This window comes from Prenolepis imparis, unplaced genomic scaffold, assembly GCF_030444845.1.
Source record: "Prenolepis imparis isolate NDT839.2.m4 unplaced genomic scaffold, iyPreImpa1.0 SCAF_3, whole genome shotgun sequence".
Lineage (NCBI taxonomy): Eukaryota > Metazoa > Arthropoda > Insecta > Hymenoptera > Formicidae > Prenolepis > Prenolepis imparis.
The window spans coordinates 20,195,937-20,208,545 of NW_028141161.1; the positions used below are offsets into that span (position 1 = coordinate 20,195,937).

The 12,609-nt window shown below is 32.2% G+C and overlaps 2 long non-coding RNA genes across 2 annotated transcripts in view; one reads left to right on the forward strand and one right to left on the reverse strand.

Annotated features, from left to right (window-relative positions):
• The window catches only part of LOC145934112 (uncharacterized), a 318,213-nt gene that overhangs the window by 37,081 nt on the left and 268,523 nt on the right, over nucleotides 1-12,609 (reverse strand). The window lies entirely within an intron of this gene.
• Nucleotides 1-12,609, forward strand: part of LOC145934111 (uncharacterized) — a 41,357-nt gene that overhangs the window by 1,282 nt on the left and 27,466 nt on the right. The window contains exons 2-3 of the long non-coding RNA XR_014424990.1: nucleotides 4,231-4,410; nucleotides 4,878-4,919. This is a non-coding gene — a long non-coding RNA (uncharacterized LOC145934111). The remainder of the gene's footprint in view (nucleotides 1-4,230; nucleotides 4,411-4,877; nucleotides 4,920-12,609) is intronic.

The window sequence follows — 12,609 nt, forward strand, 5'->3', positions numbered from 1 at the left end:
TGAATGATATTTAAGGAGATTTAAGAGGATCTTATACTTTGTTTTTAAAAACTGCATAATTAAAGCTCCTCGCATATATGCGTATCGCAAATTCGGTCGTGTGCATGATGTTTTTACATGTGGTGCGCTGGTAATTTAATATCTATATATTAATAGATAACTATCAGTGTGGTGCTTAGATGATTTTAAAATTAGCTAGATAAAGATGAGATAAAAATATGTAAATTTATATTAGATAAGATGAAGATGATTTTGTTTTAAATATATCTAGATAAAAGATAAAATTATATGGCGATTTATCTAGATAACTTCCAGATAATCTTATTTTTTGACCGCTTATGTAAACAGTTATAAAAAAATGTAAATTTTAAAAGGAATATAGAAATATATATATTTTTATTTGTAAGTTTTTATCGCTTACTGCTTAAGTTCTACTACTTAAGTATTTTTATATGCTATGAAACTCTAAATCAAATTATCTGAACATTATTCTAGATAATTTAATAAAGATAACATTTTTTTTATCTGCAGATATAGATGCAGATATAGATAATACTTATTTGTATTATCTATATAAAGATAAGATGATGCAAAAATTTTATCTAGATGATCATCTATATAATTTTATTTAGATAACAGTAAACACTGATAACTATATATTATAGATATACCTGTTTGTTCACCGTGGCACGAAATCTACATTCATTACCGTTCCTGTACGTTGCATCTTATTTCGCGGTCGTGCTTGCTCTCGCGATGTTTTTTCTCTCATCTCTTTTCTAATAAATGGCTTTTCAGAAAATGGTTGCGGGCGAATTTTTGCATTAGCGATTTCGTATGCTTATAAATTCTCTAATTAGTCGGCGAGTCATAAAGTCGCTTGCACAACCGCGTCCCGCGTGTAAAAAAAAATTCCACCAACCGGTTGAGATCTCCGTAGCCTCGTGAAATTAATATGCTCCGGGTGTTAATTCCCCTCGTAGACGTGGAAAAAGCACGACGACCGGACTGTCCGAGCTATCGAGAATCGTTGTCGAATCGACTTAACATGCCTTTTTTAGAAAGGGATAATATACATATTTATTTTAGTGTTTAAGAAGTTATTTATGTATTCTATTAATTTTAATTATTTAATGATTTTAGCATGATATAAAATTAAAAGTTCATAGAGCCGCGTAAAAGATTTTTATAAAAAGATTTTTATAAAGAAAAGTATGACTTAAAATGTTGATTATTTTATTCTTCCAATTGTAAAAAATAGGATTTAATCTGATTTTTTTTCTTAATGGTTTGCTCAAAGAAAGATAGCTGCATCAGTAAAATTGTACACAGAGAGAATTTTCTCTTAGAATTTACCCTGAAAATCATGGGACAATATGGTATGGAAAGAATTTTATGAAAATTTCTCTGATTAATATTAATCATAATAAACATAATAATATCTACATGTTAAAATATAAAACATGTTTGAGTAATTTTACCATCCAGTTTAGTAAAATTAATCAAACATGTTTTATATTTTATTGTGACAGATGTTATTATTTTTATTGTGATAAATATTAATCAGAGAAATTCTCATAAAATTCTTTCCATACCATATTGTCCCATGATTACCATGATTTTCAGGGTAAATTCTAAGAGAAAATTCTCTCCGTGTAGTAGTATACAACAGTATGGAAAACTATAGACATTACAATCGATGTATGATTATACAAAGACTGTTTACTCGATTCGCGTATTTATTTTTTTGAGAAAGAAATAAATTAAAGCAATTGACGATTGTGATATATATTTTACAAAGATTCGACGTAGCGACTTTACCATTTGATCTACTTATATAATTACACACTTTACTTATTAATGTTTTCCTTCTAAAAGTCTGTATTCCTTTTAATTCTACGATACTACGAATAGTCCAATCTCAATAAACTCTAGCAGAGTGTTGCGCGTCACCACGTCAATTGCATTGACATATGTATGTGACGTGGACAATGGACATCTTTTAATTTCAAGCTTCGTGTTCCACGTGACAGGGACACGCTCGGTGCCCGCTGCGTTAATCGCGAAACGGGTGGTAGCGACGACATTCGCGTAAATAAAGTACGAGGTCGGTAACGAGCTTAGCTCGCCAAGTGATTTCGGACTCGGGGATGATGCCTGGGTACCAACCTACGCGGCTTATACCTGCAGTTAAATCCACCTGGTGCGTTGCATCCCTCGGCGGACGAGGGGGTTGGGAGGGAGAGGAAGGGAAACGAGACGCAACATGGTCCTCTGGGGCTGAAACAACAGTCACCGGTACGTTCTGACGCACGTAACGCACGTCTCGGACGCGACGACGTAACGCGGAAAGCCGGACGGCCGTTGCGGAATGCTAACGCCCGCATTAATACAAACTAGACGGTGCAGGACGTAATTAGCACAGTGCACCCTGGCCGCGCCGCGTTATTCTAATGCGCTCGCTAGTTGCTACACATATGTACGTCGACGAAAACGACCCGTTCACTTTCGACACCCCGTGAATGAGAGTCGCACGACGACGAATTTCGACAGCTCACAAAAGCGAGAATATCCGTCGTAAAAGATATTCATTATGATTTTTGCGACGACGAGAAATCGTGGAGAAAAAAAATCTTGGTTTATTTTGAGATGCATTTTCCCACAAAACTTTCCGGAATTTTAGATCTTGATTTTAACAGTTACGTATATGTAACGAGATTAAAATAACGAGGTTAAAAAATTATACATATGTATTTGGAATATATCTGAATAATTAATAATCAAAATTATTTAATATTTTTGCATTTTACATTGAATATGCATATACGTATTAACGTTACGTTTAATGGAAATTGGAGCTCAAATAATGTATGTCGGAGCAGTTATATTTAATTCGCGTAGTATAAATTCGAAATTTCGGAATCAGATGAAATGGAACGGAAATTGAAATATTTAATTTTCCTGTTCGTCTATGAAGTAGTTGCGCGCGGCTTTGTGGCGTCAAAATGTTTGAGATTTGCAAATTTAATTGCAAACGAATATCGTGAGTATCAAAAGGAGGAAATCAGGCTTATCACTGTAATTAATGTTGTGCGTTATGATATACGATATATACGATCAGAATTACTTGTCTCACTTTCGAGTTATAACTTTAACTTAAGTGAGAATTTTTATGTGAAATATCATTTGCAAGTAAACATGTAAGCATCAGGAATGTTAAGAATAATAGCGAGTGATTGTAATATATTATACGTAAATACAATATATCACATCGGTAGTGAGAACATATATGTGAGAGTTCTGTCAAGTGAACTCCGCGCGATCGTAGTTGCAAGAGTTTATTAAAGTGAATATTAATAAAATCTATTGAAATATCGTTTGAAAGTAAATGTATAGGGACATATCGGGAATACTGCAAAAAGCAAATAAAATATTGCATATTATCGCATTGTGTGCAGATATAATATATCGGATAATAAGAACGCGTGATGTCAAATAAATTTCACATAGCTCCACAAGTATTATAAGAATGAATTTTCAGTATAAGAATTTTTTTATTATTTTTTTAAGGAACAGAGTTAACTACTTTATTGTCTATAAGATGCTAATTATTTTCTACTTTAAAATTTATAACAATGTTATAACGTTTAATTGTATTCAAACATGATTGTACGAAAAATAATATATTTTTTTGAGCAAATTCAATTCAATTCCTGTGTTTTAAAATTTATGTTGCAAATTTTGAAATAAAAATTATTTAAATGTAAATTTTTAAATTAAAAAAAATCCGCAAAATGATTTCTATACTGGACATTTAATTTATTATTTATTAATTGTAAAATATTAATTATTTGCTTATCTTCTCATTGTAATGATTAATTTTTTATATTATTATATGTTATATATTACATATAAAATATTTTTAAATAAAATTCAAAATAAGAATGTGTGTCAAATAAATTTCACATAGCTTTATACGCATTATAAGAATAAATTTTTAGTATAAGAACTATTTTTTTAAGGAACAGAGTTAACTTTATATTGTCTATAAGATGCAAATTATTTTCTGCTTTGAAATTTATAACAATGTTATAACGTTTAATTGTATTCAAACATGATTGAACGAAAAATAATATAATTTTTTTTGAGCAAATCCAATTCCATATTAATCCATATTAATTATTTTTGACACTGTGTACTATATAATTTGGATATATTTGTATGTTACAGATGCCAACGCGTTGTACATAGTGCGTGTAATATTTTTTGACAATACGTAGTGCGTGTGTGATCGGACGTAACCGTATTCTCGCGAGTGAGTAGTATAGTGCCACAATGGAGAGACAAAGGAGAACAAGAGAGGAGGAGGAAGCCCGGGGTAGCATCAGGCAACGGCGGAGCAACTATAAGGTGAGAGGGCGACTTATATAATTTATTTGATTTATTACTTGTTCATTGATTGCTCGTTTATCTTCGCAATTATCTACTATCTACTTTATATTATTGTTGAATATGTAATGCATATAAAATGTAGATGCTATATTGTAAAATACCTAAAACACTTAATTTTATATATATGTATATATATAAATTATAATATATATTTTTATGCACACATAAATATACTTAAAATATACTTAAAATTTATAATTACTTAGATTATTTATATAAAAAATTACACTTTTATTTATTACATTTAGGAATAATTTATATTTTACAAAGTTCTTTTTTACAAATTATATATTTTTTTTATTAATATTTTTTTATAAATATCGATTTTAAAAAATGAATAAAAAGTTTAGTTCGCAATAATTATTTTTTGAAGTATTAATTATTTTTGATACTGTTTACAATTTCGATATATTTGTATGTTACAGATGACAACTTGTTGTACAACGCCTCTGTTGCAGATCGTATCGGTGAGTCAAATTAATTTTCATTTTATAATTTTGAAATATATAATGGATTTACGAAATTTATATTTTTATAATAAAGGAAAGAATCGAGTATAAAGTCGAATACATAGTCACTTTTTTTTATTGCTATTATATTAATATATATAATAATTTGAAATAATATAACAAATGCAACAATAAAATATATTTTGTATTATTCTTATAGATTGATATCTAAATTTATTATTTATATATTTACAATATACTATATTAAAAGAAATTTACGAGAGAGAAAAAATATTTAAGCTAAAAGTAATAAGAATATATTTTAAATCAATATATAATATTTCGTAAATACATATATATGTATATATATTGTTTTATATTGAAATAAATGGCATAAAAATAATTTCAAATATTATTTCTGAATATGTATAATTATTTATCGCAATTTATTATATTTATGCATATAAAGATGCATAAAGCTCAGAAAATAGAGCTTATTATTTTCAATGTATTATTGATTGTATTGCTGTATAATCGATTAATAATGTATTATTAATTATTAAGTAGTCTCCTTACCGACACATTTTGGTAACTTATTGCACAACTGATTCTGACCGAGTCTGTAACTGTCAAACTTACTAACTCTCGAGTCTCTTGCGTTATACGAACCGGAAGATTCAATTTTTTGGGGGAAGTTATGCCGCGCGGAACTTACAGAAGCGAAATAAACGCGATGCGGATGACGGATGTGAAGCGGATGGAAGTCACCGAGATACAAACGGGACAAAGTTTTGATTGGGATGAATCGGGTCAGTCGCGAGAAATACGCGTTTTACAGCCGGACTTCTGTCGACGACAAGTCGACGCGAATCCGCGTCGCAATTTATCGTAAAAACTTCGCCGGCGAAGAAATACATCGTCGGTTGCATTTCTCGCGCAGACGACCGACGTTTTCGTTTCAACGGGACGCCGCGAAATTTTTTCGAATGAGGAAGACGACGTCGCGCTTTACGGTTTTGACTTCTTGCGCGATTGCTTGTTGGAAGAGTCGGAAGAATCTTCCCAATATTCGACAAACGGGAAGTTCTGATTTTCTGCGCGATGTATCTTACATTCGGATCGATTGCTTGCAATCGTTACATTTTATTTTTCCTGTCATTGAGAAATTTTTCGGAAATTCACGGAAAAATGTATATAATTTGATCATAGTTTATGATCAGCATCAAACATATTTTCAGAACTTAAATAATTTGAAATAGATAAGATAAAGACAAATGTATTCTTTATCGAGCGCGCTACATCGTGTTTATCTGGGATCTGGGGTAATACAATTTCACTCATTTCGGACATTATAATTTAATATAACATTTACTCGTCATTTTTGACTAAATACTTTCTTGCTAATAAAAATATTATTTGCTAACAAAAATAATATTTTATTTTTTTATAAGAAATAAATGTTTTATTTTGAGCAAATTCGTGTATAGATGTCTCCGAAAGATTTACATCGTGCTACATTCTTGTTTAAAACACTTTCTGTTACTACAAACGTTTGATTTAATATTTAATTTTTAATATTTAATTTTTAATATTTTTAAATTTTAATAATTTAAAGTTTTATATAGACTTTCAGAAATTATATTATTTTTATGCAAATAATATTTTTGCTAGATTATTAGGTAATCTAAACTGAAATCATGGAAATGCATTGTTTTAAGTGAATCATGTTGAAATAAAAATGAATACGTATAGCGGCTTGTGAATATTTTTATGATCAATAATATATAAAACGCAGCAATTTGAAGATTAAAAGATTTCTGCTATTATCATATAGCGACAGAAAAATTATATAAAATACATAATACTTTAACAATTCTTCAAATTTTTTAAATTTTGTTATAGATGTATATTATATAATATTTATAGGCTCATTCATGTATTGAAATTTTAGACTATTGAATCTTCTGATTTTTGTGAGAAAATTCTTTTGATTCTTAAATCGATAAAATCCATTAATAAGTTTCTATACGCGTATCATTCGTCTTAACATAAAAAGTAACATCGGATATACACTAAAGACAAATGCAAGAAGAAAAGAGAAAACATTGAGTTGACTGCGCGGATCGCAAAGCAAATAAAACTAAGACGATCACAGTATTCGACCTTCCGAGTAATCGAAAGAAAAACGTGGTCAAACACGTCACGTAGAAACACGTTTGCCCGAAGTCTTTCTAATAATCTCGAATGTCGAGAATTCGAACGTCAGTAATTCTCTCTAATCCAAGATAATTTTTATATGATACATATTATATATCTATACATTTCCCAAATATTTAATATCATTCATCGTAATATCTGATAGTCGTTCTATCTAAATATATATCTGAAGCAAAAATTTTTTATCCAATTTATCGCATATATCGCAATGTAACGTATTATTTGGTATTATACGGTATCAATTAAAAGAAGAAACGGAAATATTAGATTACGGATGTTAAAATTTGATATTACATCGTTAGATTCCGCGGGCGATATCACGCAAAACGAGATTCGCGAGAGAAAGCTTGAGACGGTTACGCCCTTTGACTGTACCATTAAATTCATTTCAAAGGCGCTTTCTGTCAAAGGATTTCTGTAAATTTCATATAGTTCCCAAAGTTTGATTATGATCGATTCCGATGGGATATTCGTAATTACCGGACGTATACATAAATAATTGGCTATAATATTAGTTTGTAACACGAACAACGCGTCGAAGCATGCTATTGTGATATTATATGCGCGTAAATTATAATAGACATAATTAGTGCAATAGAAATTCCGCCATTATGCTATTCGTTGATGTATGATCGACTCGTTGTCTAGAAAATTGTGTTTTTTGTCATAAAGTTTTATTTAAAAAATGAAAATAATACACAAATTCTTTCTTTCTTTTTCTCTTTTTTTTTGTGAGTACGCGACTAAAATATCTTTAAAAAAGAACAGTTAAATTTGGAACTGTGAAATTTTTTTATGAATTTTCAAAGAATTCAGAATTCTTTAATTTATTATGTTTAACGCGATCTAAGAATTATAAAATTAATGATAAAAAAATTTCGTAGTATTCGCGACAAGTAGATTCAAAGATTTTTTCGGCTGTTGAATATTGTTTATGCAATTGTTGTCTCCTACTTCGTCGGCAATTTGCGAGATTGTTACGGTAGTTTGATTGTCGAGTATCGGCAAACATTGACGAAGAAATCGTCGTGGCTTCCCAAATGACCGATGCAATCGACCTTGCAAATGGCGACGATGGCCATCCAATCTCGAACGACACTCTTGTGAGACCTGCAAAGTGGATGAATACGAGATCGGAAGGACGTTGTTCGCATAGCTTTCCGACGGCTCTTTGACCGGTTGTCGATTGCTTCGAATGAGCTCTAGCTACTTTCTTCGAGTGCTCGTTCGATCGAGAGTACACCGGTACTCGATTCTCTCTCGAATGCGCCCGTTCCTGTCGACCGATTTATAAATTTCAGTGGTAATAATGGAAATGGACGGAAATTGTGCTAATAGATTCGAGAATATCTTATTTTAATTAAATTTAAAATATAAAATATTTAGATATTGAAAGAATAAAATTGTAAATTGAAATTAATATGAAAATTGAGATAAAATTAATGTTAGCATACACAGCACTAATATATCTTTAAACATACTTTTAGAGAATTTTAATTTGAATAAAAGTTCGAAAGAAAGAAAAAGCGAGAAAGGGAGGAAGAAAAAAAAGATGTACAAATAACTTAGCTTCGAACATAGTTTTTTGCTTAGAACATCTAACTTTATGTTTTAGAGATAATTAAATAATTATACGATTATAAAAACTTAATTATTATTCGATAATTTATTCGCCAACACTTGCATGTAATACTAGCTCATTAATTCGATAATTGATATTTTCCAAAATCCAGAGTAATAACTGTCGCTTCTTTATTTCAAATTTGCTTTTTTTAAACATAACTCTGTTTATCTAGAATGTGATATCGCATCTCTGCTATTGTTTAACAAAGCAGATTGTGTAGAGCGTCGTTTTACTGTTCGCAGTAAGACAAGGTACGATCCTAATTAAGAGGAATGCCGGCATTAGATTCTGTTCTTACTCGCGGTCGCAGTTGTTCGTCTGAAGAACAACGAGCATTATCTTTAATGAGAAATTGCATTCACAAGCCGGGCGAAAAATCTCTGGCACATAAACCAGTAGTAATACACACAATTCTCTTGACATTATGTGCTGCGCGATATACAATGTCAAGAAAATTATTTTTCGAGTAATGGGACGCCACGATTTAATATCATTATTCTTAATGATTGCTTATTACACGTTGATTGAGACATCAAAAGAGAAAGAGACATTACTCGATATTCATCTACTCTATTGTACCGAAAAATCAATATTGAATAAAATAAGTGCGCGTGTATTTTTTTTGGGGGGGGGGGGATTATTTGGGATTAAAAACTGTTTAAGAATTTTAATAGAGAAAATCAATGATAAGTCTTATAATTAATACAGTTTTAAGAGTACTCCTTGCTCGGCCAGTCTTTTACAAAATTTTCTGTAATTAGATCCACAATAACGTAATTGATGTAATTACGTTATGAAGCCAAAGCAACGGCGTTAATTTTAATTGTGATGTAATTCGAGATTCGAACATTCATGTTGATTTTCTTTTATATTTATCTTATTAGATGTATTAACAATCTACACATTTAACTTTCTCAGAAGCATCAGTTTTTTTTATATTAAACAAAATAAAATTAATTTGCTACTATTGTATCATAAATAACTCACTTCAATGATTAAGGATACACACAGATAAATGTCACTAGCATACATTATAGTACAAAGTCTCTGCTTTTTGTGTCCGATCGTCAAAGTACCTCATAACGAGATAAAAAAGGACTCCGTAAACAGATGTAGCAAAGGCTAAACCTCGGCGGACGACGCATGCCAGATGCCATGTCGCTCCGATTTAATAGCCGCCGATGAACGGGTGTTAATAGCCGGCCTTCTTTTTCATCCGAGTGAACACGGTCGCGTCTGGTGGGGTTAGCGCCGGAAGAGAATCAATTACGAGCTTTTAGTCTCGTTAGCGAGATGACACGCTGGGGCGCGTCGTTCTTCCCTTTAAAGATAGAAAGGTTATTAATAAACGTCACGCGCAGATAGAGCCGTCGTCTCGTAACGAATGGCGCGAGCGGCATAAATTTCCTGTCTTGAAAATATCGTTCGGGCCGTTGTCATCGTCATCATCATCGTCTTTATCCAGAAAACGAAGGAAGGGGGGGGGGGCGATGTTGAGAATAAATTCGTTTCCCCGTTCGGACAACCACTGTCATTTTGTCGGCTATTTTGTTGCGTGTCCCGAGGGAGGAGATTAAACGCGAGATTTTTTTAAACATCTCAGATTGCACCAGTCAGTTAAAATATCGCAGATGCTGCATTCAAACATTGAAGATGAGAGTATATACTTCTCCTCGATTTTTCGACTTTTTTTATATACCAGACAAGTTTTCGCAAACGAAATAAGTTCTCGTATATATAGAACGAAGCGGAAATCGTGCAGTAAATTTTAATCATAGAAAAGTCGCTTCTCTCTACGATCAGTAAATAAAATGTAAGCGGCGAACGAGCGTTCGAAAATTGACGAGTGCTTTCCCGCTTTATGCATCAAAACGCAGATTTAAGAAATTAGCAATTAACCAAGTTTGCGAAAGTTTCCGGTTTATCGTAAACGAGTGACGAAAATATCCTTGGATTAATAACGTTCGCGAACGCGAAGAATCGCCGGCAAAAGTTTACGGGGGAGAAAAGAATCATTCTTAGAGGGATGAAGGAAAGAAAGGAGGGAAAGGGGGGCGAAGAAACGGAGAGGAAGATGCGATCCCGCGTCTTCTGGAGGATGATGCACGAGCACACGGGGATGACAGCCGCATCCGGTGCTATCCGGGACGCGCGCAAAGAGAAATGCATTTCCCGGGGTTTATTTAACTGTACCACGTTATATACGCCAGATGATAGACCGCCACCAGTGTTTCTCAACTAATGCGCTGCATTTCGTGCCTTATTTTTCCCTCCCTTTTCCCCTGCGCCGCGCTGGTTTCTTTCTCTTCTTCTCTTTTCTTTCTTTACCGTTTTATCATCGCGGTCGTCCGCGTTCTAAATAAGCGAGCTAAACACTTCGTAAGAAAAGTACGAGCATCATTCAATCACGTCGCGCGTCGGCGAGGAAAATATATTTTATACTCCCTTCTCTAATTATTCATTCGTTTCTGATGCAGGGAATAGAAGTATGATGACGGGGTTTTTTCGAAGGCTATAAATATTTTTATCTGCCGAAATTATACTCCAAGCTATGCACATTATGTATTTATATATTAAATTTTTAGAAATATATTTTATAAATTTTTATAATATTATGAAATCTGAATTTTTTTAAAATGAGATATTTATTATATCTATTTGTAGCGAAAGAGAGACAATCCTGTAGAGATGCAGAAATTAAAAAATTAGAAATAACGAAGGAAAGTCGAGTGATGTTGATTCCGATAACAAAGTGTAGCAAAAGGGAAGTGATAAAATGAGAGATAGTTACAGTCGCTCTATAAGAATATAATTGTGTAATAAAAGTACGCTACGCCGTGAAAGGGAGTCAAGGAAGAACGTTTTTCTCGAGAAGAAGGAAAAAAACGTTTGTAATTAAATTCGAGATATAATAAAGCTAGCCTGGTCTACAAGCAGTAAGATGAGGAGATCACGACTGAATAAGGGGGGAGGAGATCGGATTTTCTCGACTACCGTCTCGAACAAGCACTACGAATAAAAATGAATAGTAATGCAAATTAAGTCGAAATTCTCGCGAGTGAACGAGCACGCTTACGGATAAAAAGTTAAATTGAAGAATTTTACGCATAGGGAGGAGAAAGGGCGGGAGGGAGATGAAATATTGCAGGGGGGTATGAATTATAAGAGTAATACGAAAAAGTTTATCTAACTGTTGTTATAATAACTTTAGACAACGCGATAAAAATCTCTGCGCTGCAACGTGCGAAATTTTTACGTCGGTGTTTCTGATAATTCGTTTCGCCGTCGTTTATTTCATGTATGCGTCCCGCGGCACGTTTCGCATTGCAGTTTCCTCGATAAAATTTGTCACGCGCTAGTTTATTACGATTCAATCTCGGAGAATGAGAGCGTGGATCGCAAGGAGACGTGCATCGGCAAACGGATCAAGAAAAATCTAGGAAATGTCCGTTCGTTATATTCACGTGATAGAATAAATATCGGGGAAATGTCATTTTTACGTAAATTCCAACGAGAATTCGTACGTTGCGTTTGCTCATTGCTAAAACATTATTATTGTTCAAAAGTATCAAAATTTTATCGTAATTTGCAACAGACATATGACATATAATAATATTAATTATCGTTGTTTTCTCTATAATTTCAAAAATACATTTTGTATCTATATCTCTGCGATATAAAATAAATGAAGCTTTTTATCTCAAAGAGAATAAAAGGAAAATATTTAATAATTAATACAATTATTTGATTAGTAAGCTTAAAATAAGCTTAAACATATATATTTTGTGCTTAGTATAAATATATTAATTAAAATAACTATATTTTAAATAGTTCGTTAAATATTTCAAAATAAACATTGTGATTTAT